This window comes from Macaca mulatta, chromosome 15 (genome assembly GCF_049350105.2).
Source record: "Macaca mulatta isolate MMU2019108-1 chromosome 15, T2T-MMU8v2.0, whole genome shotgun sequence".
Taxonomy (NCBI): domain Eukaryota; kingdom Metazoa; phylum Chordata; class Mammalia; order Primates; family Cercopithecidae; genus Macaca; species Macaca mulatta.
This window is the reverse complement of record NC_133420.1, coordinates 66,569,694-66,586,637: the sequence shown is the minus strand read 5'-3', so window position 1 is coordinate 66,586,637 and position 16,944 is coordinate 66,569,694. Positions and strand designations below refer to the sequence as shown.

Genomic DNA, 16,944 nt, shown 5'->3' with positions numbered 1-16,944 from the left:
ACCAAGTCACACAGCATGGGGACCCTGGGCCTGACCCACGAAACCATTTTTCCTCCTAGGCCTCTGGGCCTGTGATGGGAGGGGCTGCTGTGAAAACCTCTGCCATGCCCTGGAGACATCTTCCCCATTGTCTTGGGATTAACATCTGGCTCCTCATTACTTATGCAAATTTCTGCAGCCACCTTGAATTTCTCCTCAGAAAATGAGATTTTCTTTCCTATAGCATTGTCAGGCTGCAAATTTTCTTAACTTTTATATTCTGCTTCCCTTATAAAGCTGAATGTCTTTAACAGCACCCAAGTCACCTCTTGAATGCTTTGCTGCTTAGAAATTTCTTCCGCCAGATACCCTAAATCATCTCTCTCAAATTCAAAGTTCAACAAATCTCTAGGGCAGGAACAAAATGCTGCAAGTCTCTTTGCTAAAACATAACAAGAGTCACCTTTGCTCCAGTTCCCAACAAGTTCCTCATCACCATCTGAGACCACCTCAGCCTGGATTTCATTGTCCATATTATTATCAGCATTTTGGTCAAAGCCATTCAGCAAGTCTCTCGGGAGTTCCAAACTTTCCCACATTTTTCTATCTTCTGAGCCCTCCAAACTGTTACAACCTCTGCCTGTTACCTAGTTCTGAAGTCACATCCACATTTTCGGGTTATCTTTTCAGTGGTACCCAACTCCTGGTACCAATTTACTATATTAGTCCATTCTCACACTGCTGATAAAGACACACTCAAGACTGGGCAATTTACAAAAGAAAGAGGTTGATTGGACTTACAATTCCACATGGCTGGTGAGGCCTCACAATCATGGCAGAAGGTGAAAGGCATGTCTTACACGGTGGCAGACAAGAGAAGAGAGAGCTTGTGCCAGGAAACTCCCCTTTTTAAAACCATCAGATCTCTTAGGACTTATTCACTATCATGAGAACAGCACAGGAAAGACCTGCCCCCATGATTCAATGACCTCCCACCAGGTCTCTTCAACAACATGTGGGAATTCAAGATGAGATTTGGGTGGGGACATAGCCAAACCATATAAATGAATAATACTGTTTAATTCCTAAGACTGAGATTCTGTTTTGGGGCAGTGTGCTCCACCTTCCCTGATGGAACAGAAGCCTAGTCCTCTACCCTAACTTGTTCAACTGGGCTCACAACTCCCTACCTGTCTCCAGACCTTGCAGGGACAATGTGCACAAAAACCAGACCTTTTGCTTAGTGAGGGAGATATGAGGGAACCCAAGTGGGACAAGCCCTCTTTAGACTCTTGGATTTAGACTCCTTGTCTGCCTGGTAAAAGCCCACTCCATCAGGATCTGGTTTGTCCCAACCATTCCTGGTCAACTCTTTTCCCTACCAAACCATTCCTGAGATGCCAGCAGGATCCTGGCTACAGGTGCACAGTTGCATTGGGATAACAGGGAAAGTATGTGAACCAGGTTCTGATGGTAAATTTGAAACGGAGATTTGCATTAGAGGTGCATGGATTACAGTGGCTAATTTCCTTCTTTCTTCCCTGTGACTTGGACTTGTGAACTGTGCAGAAGAGAAAACCATACTATGGCTGTGGGAGAGAAATATATTCAGGCTTTGATGGCTTGTAGGGAAAATAGATTCTAACAATGAAGATTTTCCCCCAAGAAATTCAGAAAGAAAAATTAAAATTTGTTTGTTTATTAATATCCCAACACTTTAGTATTTTTATTATCCAAGAACTCTGAGGAAGTCCAGGTAACTGCCTGTGTAGAGACACTTTGTAGAATGACCCATCTGTGCTAAACCACAGACTTCCCACTCCTTTTCTTTTGTAGCTTCTACCACTGTTTCCCTTGGAAACCAAAGTAGCAGCTGCCTACAAAGACATCTCTCTCCCTCCTCACTCATTAGTCCCAAGGACTAGAGCCTGCTTTTTTCCTCACTGAAAACATTTGATGCTAGGGGACTGTGTGCATATGAGGGACAATGTAAAAATGGTACCACCCTGGGTTAGACACATTGTGCATTCCATCTAATATTCTGTCTTGGATAGTTTCATTTATCCTCTTCATTTTATATGATACACCATCAGTTTATTTTGTGTTGTAATGGCTTGTGTACATAAATCTTCTCTACTAGCTAGTACGCCATTTAAAGTCTAGGGATGCCAGGTGCAATGGCTCATGCCTGTAATCCCAGCACTTTGGGAGGCCAAGGTGGGAGGATTGCTTGAGCTCGGGAGTTCAAGACCATCCTGGGCAACATAGTAAGACCCTATCTCTAACAATAAAATAAAATAAAGTCTAGGAAGAAATCACCATATAAAAGAGATACATTCACTTCCATGTTTATTGCAGCCCTATTCACAAGAGCCAAGATATGGAATCAAGCAAAGGGTCTACCATCAGATGAATGGATAAAGAAAATGTGGTACATGTAGACAATGGAACACTATTCAGCCAGAAAAAAAAGAATAAAATCCTGTCATTTGATGGATCTGGAGGATATTATGTTTGATGAAACAAGCCAGGCACAGACAGACCCATACTTACAACTGGTAGCTGAAAAAAAAAAAAAAATTGGTCTCATGAAGATAGACAGTAGAATAATGGTTACCAGAGGCTTAAAAGGGTAGAGGGGAGGAGAGATAAAGAGTCATTGGTTAATGGATACAAAGTACAGTTAGATAGAAGGAATAAGATCTAGTATTCAGTAGCATAACAGGTTGACTATAGTTAACAATAATTCACTGTATATTTCAAAACAACTAGATGAATGCATTTGGAATGTTTCCAACACAAAGAAGTGGTGAATGTTTGGAATGCTGAACATTCTAATTATCCTAATTTGATCATTACACATTGTATAATTATATCAAACCATCATATGCACCCCATAAATGTGCACAACTATTATGAATCTATAAAAATTCTAAATTTAAAAAAATAATAAAATTTAAAAATAAAGTATCAGGAGAACATGGGGTTTTTGTGTTTCTTTGTTTGTTTTTGTTTTGTTTTGTTTTGTTCTGTTTTGAGACAGAGTCTCACTCTGTCACCCTGGCTAGAGTGCAGTGGCACAATCAGGGCTCACTGTAGCTTTGACCTCCTGGGCTCAAGTGAACTTCCCACCTCAGCCCCCTGAATAGCTGGGACTACAGGCGTGCATCATCACATCTGGCTAATTGTATTTTCAGTAGAGACAGGGTTTCACCATGTTGCCCAGGCTGGTCTTGAACTCCTGGACTCAAGTGATCCACCCACCTTAGCCTCCTAAAGTGCTGGATTTGCAGGCGTGAGCCACCAAGCCTAACCAAAAGAACATGGTCTTCTGTTTGTCATTCCCCACAGAGTCCTGATAAAGCCCTTTGCTTGATAAAAGTGAGTTGGATTATGTAATTTTTGATTACATAATTATTGATGTAATATGATTATAGCCCAATGATGAAAGTTTTAGCATCCATTGATGATTCTTGCCTGAATCAATTATTACTCTAATGACTGCTATTCATTTGTCTTCACTCATTCTACATTTGTCAATTGTAATTCTACCCTAATAAAGAACTTTTCCTTCTCCTCCCTTTATTTGTTCACTTATTTATTTATAAATGAGTATGAATTCATGGACTATTATTTTATGCAATGGGTTATCTGTTACAGTCATTTTTCCAGCTTTATTGAGGTATAAATGACAAATAACTATTATTTTTAATAATCAAATTGTCACAGATTATCATTTTATGCAATGGGTAGAATTCTGTGACTATCATTTTTTAATGATAAAATTGTCCCAAATTTGGCCAAGGAGAACACTTTCTGCTTGCTCCTGTTTCTCTTTGACTTGTCTCCTCTTTAAGCATTTTTTTTTTACTTTTTATCATGAGATGTTTCCATCAAACACTTATTCAGTACAAAAAAAAAAAATAGTAACTTTACAGCAGATAAACCTGGTATATGACACCTTAACAAAGTGATCAAGTTAATATCATCATCAGTAATGGTGCCTTTTGATATTATGTACCGAGAAGAACATGTAATCGCTTTGATAGTATTTCTGCCAAAAAGTGGATAATCTCAAAATAATCATGAGGAGACATAAGAATAATCCAAATTGGGGGACATTCTACAAAATAACTGGTTTTATAGTCTTCATCAAAATGTCAAGGCCATAAAAAACAAAGACTAAGAAATGATCCTGATTAACAGAGACTAGAGACATGACACTAAATGCAATGCATAATCCTGGATCAGATACTGAACCTAAGGGGGAAAATTTGCTATTAAACAACATTGGGACAATTAGAAACATTGTAATAAGGTTTTTGGATTAAAAAGTAGTACTGTACCAAAGTTGATTTTCTCATTTTGATCATTTTGCTATGGTTATATTAAAAATATGCCTTTATTCTTATGGAACAGATACTGAAGTACTTAGGGAGAAAGGAGCATGATAGCTGCACCTTACTCTCAAAAGATTCAGAAGAAAGATGCTGCAGTTTGAGTGTGTCTTCCAAAAAGCATGTGTTGGAAACTTAATCCCTAAGGCAATAATATTGGGAAGTAGGGCTTACAGGGATGTGTTTAGGTTACAAGGGCTCCACCCACATGAATGGATTAATGGCAATTATAAAAAGGACTTGAACCTGCAGGTATACTCTCTTGCCTTCTTTTGCCCTTTTGTCTTCTGCCACGGGATGATTCAGAAAGAAGGTCCTAGCCAGATACTGGTCCTTTGACCTGGGACTTAGCCTCCAGAGCTGTGAGCCAATAAATTTCTGTTCATTATAAATTACTCAGTCTCAGGTATTCTGTTATAGCAGCAAAAACAGATGAAGACAAATAATAGGCAAATGTGGTCATCTGGATGAAGGATATGGAAAATTGGATGAATGGCATATGGTATTTTTTGTGCTGCTCTTGCACCTTTTCTATATTTGAAATTGAAATGAAAAGTTACAAAATTAAAAGCTACAAAAAATAAGTTGGATAAAACTCAATACTATGGCTTTATTTTTATGCATTTATACTTTGCTACGTTCTAAGTAGGATTAAAGCAATTTAAAAGCCTATCTATTCAACAAAATTTTAAAAAATTCAGTGTCTTCAGCTGGGTTCTCCTAGAGGCATACACTGAGCCAAGGATTTTAGTGCAAGTAGCTTATCTGGGACATGATCCTAGAAAGCATCAGTAGTGGGGTGGGAAGTGAGACCAGGAAGGAAAAGAAACGATCAGGGTGTGTTATTGAGCAGGTTACAGCTGCGGACAAATGGAGCTCTATTCTGTTTGGGAGACAGTGTAGAACACACCTCAGAGCTGGTTCCTGCCGGAGGAGCTAGGAACCTGGGGTATTAATCTCGGGCAGGAGCCTGGGGTATTAATCTATCAATTCCCACCAGCCATTAGTTGAGGGCTGCTCTCTGGAAGGTATTAACTCCAAGGCACTGCACTGTACACAATTTTAGCAGGCTACAATGGCCAGAGAAAACCCTCAGGAAAGAGTCGCAGGTTCTACATCTGGAAGGCTGTAGGGTTGGTATGCACATAAATAGTAAGGAGGGAGTCTGGGTGGAGCTCAACCACAACTGCTACAGTAAGTGAGCAAATCAGAGCTAAGGAAAATAGATGAATCAGGATGAGTTTAGTGTATAAAATGCATACCCTTTGGTCCTACAACACAGCAATCCCTAATCTTTTTGGCACCACAGACCAGTTTCTACGGAAGACAATTTTTCCACGGATGGGGGAGGAGGTGGGGTGTGTGGTTTCCAGATGAAAGTGTTCCATCTCAGTTCATCAGGCATTTGATTCTCATAAGGAGACGACAACCTAGATCCCTCACATGCACGGTTCATAATAGGGTTCATTCTCCTGTGAGAACCTAATGTCACTGCTGATCTGGCAGGAGGCTGGAGGTCAGGTGGTAAATGCTCCCTCTCCCTCTGCTCACCTCCTGCTGTGCAGACTGGCTTCATAATACTGGTCTGTGGCCCGGCAGCTATAACACAAATATGTGCTTTTATCAGAGGCCAATAATATTAAGAAGATTTGTGGGAGAATATGTCTATCCACCCTGTCACTAACTTCTAAATGTTTCCCATAATAATCCGCAACAATCACATTGCCATCACGTCACTTCCTTATAGGAAAAGAGTTCTAGAAGTTTACTACCATGAAGAATGTCCTTTTACTCACACAAATTTACCTGTTTTAAAATTCAAGAGCTCACCAGGATTTGGTAAGTAACTTCGTTCCTCCTGCCTGCACTCTCTACACTTTTGGAGACTTTGAAGATATATTCTCTCCATTTACATCTTTTTAGACTGAAAACATTTTTAATTAGATTCTCACTCAGCAGTTTATTTTATGAATCATGGGAAGCAGCTCGTGTAGACTTCTCACTGACCAATGTCATCAGCAGGACTTCTCTTTGAGATTCATCTGCCCTTGACCCTGAATCCCTCAAACCAGCTCTGGCATGGACTCAGGAGGGAGAAGGACTTGGAAAACTGGCTCTTTAAAATGAGTTCTTCACACCAAGTGAAACTGCAGGGTCTAGTTTTCAAATGATCCTTGCCAGTGGCATGTCCCCCTCATGAACAAAAGAAACCCTATCATGAGAACATGAGTGAGGAAAATCAGATTTCACTTTGAAGAAAACATCACTGTTTCTAGCCCAGCATGTCAGGAGCTTCAAAGTCACCACTCCATTCAAACAACAAGTAAAAAGTTGAACAAACTGAAAAATAAACAACTCTCAGATCTATCAGAGAAGTGAGGTCACCAGGCAATCTACTGCCTCCCAAAATTGCAGGGATAGAGAGAGAGGGTACAGAGAATCAAAATACTGGAGCAGAAACACAACACAAGCAGAAATATCCACAGGAACCAGTAGCAGGGTAGAAAAACTCTGAACTGTAACTGACAAATTACTAGGGGCTTAGTGTGGACAAATCTGAGAGTTTAAAACTACAGGGGGAGTCCTACACTCTTGTAAGTCTTGCCTCCGCGTTCTCAAAGTGAATCAGAGAAAAATCCCTTGTGCTTCCAGCACAGAGAGAGAAAATATGACAGAGCATTGAAATATGCCAGAGCATTCTGTTGTCAACAAGGCCTGCCCTCAGGAGAACCTATTTTACGAGTCCTAAACTATTGTGGTTTTATGTGAGGCTAACCAAGCTGTGGAGAGGGAAATACCTACTCCAGCTGTCTCTAGCCACATTGTCCCACTAAGGAGTGGGGGAAACTGAGAGGCACTTTTGAAGTTCACAACCCAGGGGCACAGGCTCACTAAAAGACTGAGACCCAATCATAGGACTAGAGACCACTTTTCCTCCCTTAATACCAACCACCACATTACTAAAGGCCTATTTACCAGAGTTCCTTTTACCTGGTACATCATGTCTAGCTTTCAACAAAAAATTACAAGGCATACTAAAAGGCAAAAAATAGTTTGAAGAGACAGAGCAAGCACCAGAACCAGACTCATAGAATTATCAGACTGTGAATTTAAGAAAACTATGATTAATACACTAAGAGTTTTAATGGAAATAGTAGACACTATGCAGGAACAGATGGGTAACACAGGCAGAAAGATGGAAGTGCTAAGAAAGAATAAAAAAGAAATACCAAATATAAAAACAGTGTAACATAAATAAAGAATGCTTTTGATGGGCTCATTAGTAGACTGGATGTAGCCGAAGGAAGAATCTGTGAGCTTGAGGATATATTGATAGAAACTTCCAAAACTGAAAAGCAATGAGAAACAACATTTTTTTTTTTTTCAAAAAAACAGAATATCCAAGAAGTGTGGAACAACTACAAAAGGTGAAACATACACATAATGGGAATATCAGAAGGAGAATAAAGAGAAGAAGGAACAGAAGCAACATTTGAAGGAATAATGACTGAGAATGTTCAATACCAAACCACAATTTCATGAACCTCAGAGATACCTCAGAGAACACCAAACTGAATAAGTGCCAAAATAAATTTACACCTAGGCATATAATTTTCAGCTGCAGAAAATCAAAGGTAAGAAAAAAGATGAAAGAAGCCAGAGGAAAAAAATCCTTACCTATAGAGGAGTAAAGATAAGAATTATATCCAGCTTCTCCTCAGAAACCATGCAAGTATAAAGAGAGTGAAGTGAAATATTTAAAGTGTTGAGAAACAAAGCCCACTAGCCTAGAATTCTCCATCCTGTGAAATTATCCTTCAAAAGTGAAGAAGAAATAAAGACTTTCTCAGATTAAAAAAAGAAAATGGCTGTGTGTGGTGGCTCCTGACTGTAATCCCAGCACTTTGGAGGCTGAAGTAGGAGGATCACTTGAGGCCAGGAGTTTGAGACCAGCCTGAGAAACATAGTGAGACTCTGTCTCTACAAAAAAAAAAAAAAAAAATTAATTAGCCAGGAGTGATGGTGCTCAACTATAGTCCCAGACACTCAAGAGGCTGAGATAGGAGATTCCCTTGAGCCCATGAGGTTGAGGCTACAGTGAGCTATGATTGTGCCACTGCACTCTAGCCTGGCTGACAGAGAAAGAAAAAAGAAAAGAAAAGGAGAGAGAGAGAGAAAGAAAGAAGAAACAAAAAGAAAGAAAGAAAGAAAGAAAGAAAGAAAGAAAGAAAGAAAGAAAGAAAGAAAGAAAGAAAGAAAGAAAGAAAGAAGGAAGGAAGGAAGGAAGGAAGGAAGGAAGGAAGGAAGGAAGGAAGGAAGGAAGGAAGGAAGGAAGGAAGGGAGAGAGAGAGGAAGGAAGGAAGGGAGGAAGGAAGGAGGGAGGGAGGGAGGGAAGGGGAAGGGGAAGGGGAAGAGAAGAGGAAGGGAAGGGGAAGGGAAGGGGAAGGGAGGGGAAGGGAGGGGAAGGGAGGGGAAGGGAGGGGAAGGGAGGGGAAGGGAGGGGAAGGGAGGGGAAGGGAGGGGAAGGGAGGGGAAGGGAGGGGAAGGGAGGCGAAGGGAAGGAAAGGGAGGGGAAGAGAAGGGAGGGGAAGGGAAGGAAAGAAAGGAAGAAAATTGAGGGAATTTATAGCCAGTGGACCTGCCTTACAAGACATATTTTTAAAAGTTATTCAGAGGTAAGAAAAATTATATAAAATTATACAAATTATATAAAAAATTATATAAGTCAAACTAGGAGTTATATAAAGAAAACAAGAATATTAGAGAGTATTAGAGAAGGAATAAAGTAAAATAAAAACTTTTCTTTTTCTTATTCTTAATTGACCTAACAGATAACAGTTTGTTCAAAACAATAGCAGCAACAATGCACTTGATGATTAGAAATTATGTTTAAGTAAAGTGAATGACAGCAATGGGATAAGAGGGATGAATAAGGAATATTTTATTATCATAAGGTACTTGCACTACCTATGGAGTGGTATAGAGTTATTTGAAAGTAGACTTGGATTCATTGTTAATGTATACTGCGAATTCTAAGGCAATCACTGAAAGAAGTAAAAAAAGAAGTATAATTGATATGCTAAGAAAGAAAATGGAATCATATAAAATACTAAATTAAAACTACAAATGGCAGAAAAAAGACTGGAAGACAAAAATAGGAATAAACAGCAAGGGCAATTAATAGCAAGCAGTAACAAATATGGTAGATATTAATCCAACAATATCAATAATTAAACATCAATAGTCGAAATACAACAATTAAATGATATTGTCAAAGTAGCTTAAAAACAAGACCCAACATTATGTTGTCTACAAGGAACCCACTTAAATATAAAAATACATATAAGTAAAAGTAAAGGGATGGAGAAAGATGTATCATGCTAACACTAATCAAAAGAAAACTGGAGTAGCTATATTAATTTCAGACAGACCAGACTCTAGAGCAGTGATAATTATTAGGGATAAAGAGGGTGCTGTGGACTGAACTGAACCCCCCAAAATTTATTTGTTGAAGTCTTAACCCCCAATGTGACTGTATTTAGAGATAAGGCCTTTAAGGAAGGTAATTAAACCTAAATGAGGCCTTAAGGAAGGGTGCCTGTTTTAATGGAATAAGTATGTTTATAAGAAGAGACACCAGAGAGCTCATTCTCTCTCTACACACACAAAGAGGTCATGTCAGCACATAGCAAGATGGCAGCCATTCAGCCAAGAAGAGAGGCCTCACTTGAAATGTATTATACTGGTTCCCTGATCAGACTTCCAGCCTCCAGAACTGAGAAAATAAATGTGTGCTGTTTCAGCCACACAGTCCATAAGGGTATTTTGTTATTTGTTTTAGTTTTTGTTTTTGTTGAGACAGGCTCTCGCTTCATCACTCAGGCTAGAGTGCAGTGACTCAACCACAGATCACTGTAGACTACTGCTAGGCTCCAGCAGTCCTCCCAGCTTGGCCTCCCAAGTAGCTGGAATTACAGGCACATGCCACCCACCACATCCAGCTAATTTTTTTGTCTTTTTGAAGAGGCAGGGTCTCACTATGTTGCCCAGGTTTGTCTCAAACTCCTGGCCTCAAGTGAACCACTCAACTTGACCTCCCAAAGGGCTAGGATTACAAGTGTGAGTCACTGTCCCCAGCCCTATGGTATTTTGTTAAGGCATCATGAGCTGACTAAGGCACAAGGGCATTACATAATGATAAAGGCGTCAATTCTCCAGGAAGACATAATAATCCTTAATGTGTGTCTGCCTAAAAACAGAGTATCAAAACATGTAAGGTTAAATTATCACACTGGAAGAGGAGAAATCGATTCCATGATTACAGTTGGAGACTTCAACACCCCTCTATCAGAAAAATGGGCAGATCCAGAATGCAGAAAAATCAATAGACATAGCTGAACTCAATGACACCATTAATAAAGTGAAGATAATGAACATCTGTACACTACTTCATCCAACGACAGAAGAATATGTATTCTTCTCAAGCTCACATGGAACATACACCAAGATACATCACATTCTGGACCATAAAACGCACCTTAAATTTTAAGGAATAGAAATCATACAATGTATGTTCTTAAACTACAATAGAATTTAACTAGAAAACAATGATAGAAAGCTGGAGAATCCCCAAATACTTGGAGATTAAGCAACACACTTCCAAATAACGCATAGGTCAAAGAATAAATCTCAAGAGAAGTTTAAAAACATTCGGAACTAAGTGAAATAGAAAATAAAACATATCAAAATTTGTAGTATGCAGTGAAAGCAGTACTTAGAGGAAAAATTACAGCATTGAATGCATATATTAGAAAGGAAAAAAAGATCTAAAATCAATAATCAAGCTTATACCTTAGGAAACTAGAAAAAAAGAAAAAATTAAATCCAAAGAAAGAATAAAAATTAGAGCAGAAATCAGTAACACTGAAAACAGGAAATCAATAGAGAATGTCAACGAAACCAAAAGCTATTTCCTTGAAAAGATGAAAATTAATAAGCCTCTAGCCAGGCTAACTAAGAAAAAAAGAGATGACACAAATTACTAATATCAAAAATGATTTCTGCTGCCTTGTAATTTCTAAAATTTAACAGGCCAGGCTCTTGTCATCAGGCCAGCAGAAAGAACTGTAGAAATTTAAGGATTTCCATTGTCGATTTGATGTATATAGATCTCTCTTCTTTTTTGTTGCTTGTGAATTTTGTCCCTGGAGATTCATTCACTTGACATGAGATAATTATGATATTTACATAACCCTGTTTTTATCATGCAGTTCAAGTTTTATAATTGTCCTTTTAAATATTATGCCTACTGAATCTGTTTCTTTCTGAAAGAGGGTACTAAGTGTTCTAATGTAAATTTGTTAATTACTTCTTATGTTCCTTCAAATTTAATGTATTAAATTTCTTGGCCATATTGTACTTCCTAGAAACAAAAAGAAAGAAAAGGAAAGAAAAGAAGACAGGACATCAGTACAGATCCCATGGACATTGAAACAATAATAAAGGAATATTATGAACAACTCTATGCCCACAAATTTAATAATCTAGATGAAATAGGCTAATTTTTTAAAGACACAATCTGCCAAAACTCACACAAGAAGAAACAATCTGAATAGGCCTTTATCTATTAAAGGAATTGAATCAATTTTAATAACCTTACAAAACAAAAAGCACAAGGCCCAGATGGGTTCACTGGTAAATTCCTCCAAACATTTAAGGAAGAAATTATACTGATTCTCTACAATCTCTTTCAGAAGACAGAAAAAGAAGGACTATGTCCTAACTCATTGTATTAATATAAGGCCAGCATCACCCTAATTGCAAAATCAAAAAAAGACTTTAAAGAAAACTATAGATCAATATCTCTCATGAACACAGATGCAATCCTCAACAAAATATTAGCAAATCAAATCCAACAAGTATAAAAAGAACTACATGTTACAACTAAGTGGCATTTATCCTAGGTATGCAAGGCTAGTGCAATGTTTGATAATTAAATAATGTAATCCATCATATATCATATCAACAGGCTAAAGGAGAAAAATCACATATCATATCAACAGGTACAAAAAAATTTGACAAAATCTAACATCTATTCATAATAAAAAGTGTGAAGGAATAGCGATAGAGGATAACTTCCTCAACTTGATAAAGAACATTTACAAAAAAACCTACAGCTAACATCACACTTAATGGTAACAAACTAAAAGCTTTCCCACAAAAATCAGGAATAAGGCAATGATGTTCCCTCTCACCACTTCTTTTCAATATCAAACTAGCCATCCTAGCTAATGCAATAAGACGAGAAAACAAAAGTATGCACATTGGGAAGGAAGAAATATAACTGTCTTTGTTCACATGACTTAGACATTATTGTCTACATAGACATTCTGAAATAATTGATTTTTAAAACTCCTTCAACTAATAAACAATTAGAGCAAGATTGCAAGATACAAGGGTAACATACAAAAGCCAATCACTTTTCTATATACCAGAAATAAACAAGTAGAATTTGAAGTTAAAAATACAATATCATTTATATTAGCACCACCCCCAAAATGAAATACTTTAGGTATAAACCTAACAAAATTTATACAAGATCTACATGATCTTGTATAACTCTGGTGAAAGAAATCAAAGAACTAAATAAATGTAGAGATATTGCATGTTTATGGATAGGGAATCTCAATATTGTTAAGACATCAGTTCTTTCCAACTTAATCCATAGATTCAGCACAATTCCAATCAACATCCCATGAAGTTATTTTATAGGTATCAACAAACTGATTCTAAACTTTATTTGGAGGGACAAGAGAACTAGAATAGCCAACACATTACTGAAAAAAAAGAACAAAGTTTGATGACTGACACTACCCAACTTCAAGACTTACTGTAAAGCTACAGTAACCAAGACAGTGTGTTATTGACAAAAGAATAGCAAATAGATCAATGAATAGAGAGCCCAGAAATCAACTGACATAAATATAGTCAATTGATCTTTCACAAAGGAGCAAAGGCAGTACAATGGATAAAGCTTTTTAATATATGAAACAACTGGACATCTACATGTAAAAAAATGAATCTAGATATAGACTTTACACCCTCCATAAAAATTAACTCAAAATTCAGATCATAGGCCTAAATGTAAAACACAAAACTACAAAACTCCTAAAAGATAGCACAGAACATCTAAATGACCTGAGATATAGTTATGACTTTTTAGATGTAATACCAGAGGCATGATCTATGAAAGAAATAATTGATAAGTTGGAATTCATTAAAAGTAAAAACTTCTATTCTGCTGAAGACAGTATCAAGATAATTAGAATACTAGCTACAGACTGGCAGAAAATGTTTGCAAAAGACGTATTTGATAAAAAGTTGTTATCCAAAATACACCAAGAACTCTTAAAACTCAACCGTAAGAAAATGAAGAACCAGGCCGGATGTGGTGGCTCACGCCTGTAATCCCAGAACTTTGGGAGGCCGAGATGTGTAGATCATGAGTCAAGAGATAAAGACCATCCTGGCCAAAATGGTGAAATCACATCTCTACTAAAAATACAAAAATTAACTAGGTATGGTGGCATATGCCTGGAGTCCCAGCTACTTGGGAGGCGGAGGCAGGAAATCGCTTGAACACAGGAGGAGGAGGTTGCAGTGAGCCCAATCATGCCACTACTACTCTCCAGCCTGGGTGACAGAGTGAGACTGTCCCCCCCCCAAAAAAAAAGAAGAAGAAGAACCCAATTTTAAAATCAGCAGAAGATCTGAACAGCTATCTGTATTACCAAAGATGGAAATACAGATGGAAAGATATACGATGGAAAAAAAGCACAAGAAAAGATGCTCTGCTTCACATGTAATCAGAAAACTACAAATTGAAACAATGAGATACCACTACACACCTATTAGCATGGCCAAAATCCAGAATCCTGACACCACCAAATGCTGTGGAGCAACAGGAACTCTTCAATCATGGCTGGTAGGAATGCAAAATGGTATAGACATTTTGCAACACAGTTTGACAGCTTCTTACAAAACTAAATATACTCTTATCATACAGTCCAGCAATTGCAATCCTTAGTATTTACCCAAATGAGTTGAAAACTTATGTCCACACAAAAATCTGCACATGGATGTTTATAGCAACTTTATTCATAATTGCCAAAACTTGGAAGCAACCAAGATGTCCTTCAATAAGTGAATGGATAAATAAACTGTGGGACATCCAGACAATTGAATATTTACAGTGCTAAAAAGAAAAGAGCTATCAAGGCATAAGAAGGCCTGGAGGAAACTTAGATATATATTTATTACAGCCTTTTCAGATATATAGTTATATCTGTATACTTCCAACTGTATAACATGGAAAAGGCAAAACTGTGCAGACAATAAAAGGTCAGTGATTGCTAGAGGTTGCTAAGAGGAGTAGGAATGAACAGGAAGGGCACAGAGGATTTTTAGGGCAGTGAAACTATTCTATATGATACTCTAATCATGAATACATGTCATTATACATGTGTCAAAACCCATAAAATGTACAATACCAAGAGTGAACCCTAATGTAAACTATGGACTTTGGGTGATAATGATGTATCAATGTAGGTTCATCAATTGTAACAAATGTACCACTCTGGTGGGGGATGTTGATAGTGGGAGAGGTTGTGCATTTGAGGGCAGGTAGGGGGACAGGGAAAATATGGGAACTCTGTATTTTCTGCTCACTTTTGCTATGAACCTAAAACTGTTGTAAAAAAATAAAGTTTATTTAAAGGGAAAAAGAAAAAGAAAACATCACTGATTTTAGCTGAATGGAGATTATTACAAAGCATTTCTGCCCTCTGAAAGCTAATAAGAATACGCAGTTCTAGAAAGGTTCCTACATAATAGGATCTTACCCTGGAATCCATGACCAAACTCCATGAAAATATATGCAATGTGTGAGTGTGTGTGTGTGTGTGTGTGTATGTTTTCAAACATGCCTTTCTTCCACTGGGAGGAACTCCAAACCTTTCATCATGATTCTTAGTGCTTGATCACTACCCCCTTCCCAAAATTTGAAGGATCTCAGGCCTACAGCAATCAGCTCTGAGTATGTGCTTCTGACGCCTTTCATTTTTTTCCCAGCGGCTGATTCACAGTCAGCAAATGATGCAGTAGCAAGATCCCTCCCCAGCTTCACAAAAGAAATGCAGCTTGTAGGCTGCCTGCCATGCTTGGATGTCAGCTGATTACCCATGACTGATGATTGGTTCACATCCCTTCAAGGGAGAAGCTGCCATGTGCTTTGTGTCCAGAGATGCAGAGGAAACACACTGTGACACTCGGGAATAGCACCTTCCCAGACACAGACATGGCCAGTTGGAGGACCTACCCACCCTTCTACCCCAGGAAAAGAGAGAAGGCAGGGGAAAATATATAGCTTATACTCACAATTACCAATATGGTTATAGCTATGCCTGTTTCTCCCTCAACCGCTTGACTTTTCCATCTGAAGTCTAACCTAAAACTATTTTTAAATCAAGAAACCGACCAGGCACAGTGGCTCATGCCTGTAATCCCAACGCTTTGGGAGGCCCAGGCAGGCAGATAACCTGAGGTCAGGAGTTCGAGAACAGCCTGGCCAATATGGTGAAACCCCATCTCTACTAAAAACATAAAAATTAGCCGAGCATGGTGGCAGGTGCCTGTAATCCCAGCTACTCGGGAGGCTGAGGCAGGAGAATAACTTGAACCCAGGAGGCGGAGGTTGCGGTGAACCCAGGAGATCGTGTCATTGCACTCCAGCCTGGGTGACAAAAGCGAGACTTCGTCTCAAAAAAAATAAAATACTTCAATGTACTTGTGTGATTTCCTATTCCTGCTACAAAGTAAATATAGATAATAAGAAAATTCTTCACTTATAATAGAGATTATAAGTCTTGCATTTCCAAAAGAAATGCAAGAATATCAAATACCACATGTTCTCACTTACAAGTAGGAGCTAAATGACGAAAAGTTATGAACACAAAGAAGGAAACAACAGACACTGGGGTCTACTTGAGGGTGGAAAGTGGGAGGAAGGAGAGGAGCAGAAAAGATAACAATTGGGTACCGGGATTAGTAGCTGGGTGGTGAAATAATCTGTACAACAAACCCTGTGACATGAGTTTACCTATGTAACAAACCTTCACTTGTACCCCCGAACCTAAAAGTTTTTTTAAAAAACAGGCCAGGCACAGTAGCTCACCCCTGTAATCCTAGCACTTTGGGAGGCTGGGGCGGGCAGATCACTTGAGGCCAGGAGTTCGAGACCAGCCTAGTCAACACGGCAAAACCCCATCTCTACTAACAAAACAAAAATTAGCCAGGCATGGTGGCGCAGGCTTGTGATCCCAGCTACTTGGGAAGCTGAGGCAGGAGAATCACTTGAACTCATGCGGCGGAGGCTGCAGTGAACCGAGATGGCGCCCTGCACTCCAGCCTGGGTGACAGAGCAAAACCCTGTCTCAAAAAAATAAATAAATCATAAAAATAAAAAATAAACAAACAAAAAAATACAATTGTCTTAAGACTCCATTCCCAG

The 16,944-nt window shown here is 38.5% G+C and overlaps 1 protein-coding gene across 1 annotated transcript in view; it reads right to left on the bottom strand.

Moving 5' to 3' along the window:
• LOC114672773 (uncharacterized) overlaps positions 1-16,944 on the bottom strand; it is a 201,376-nt gene that overhangs the window by 34,164 nt on the left and 150,268 nt on the right. The window lies entirely within an intron of this gene.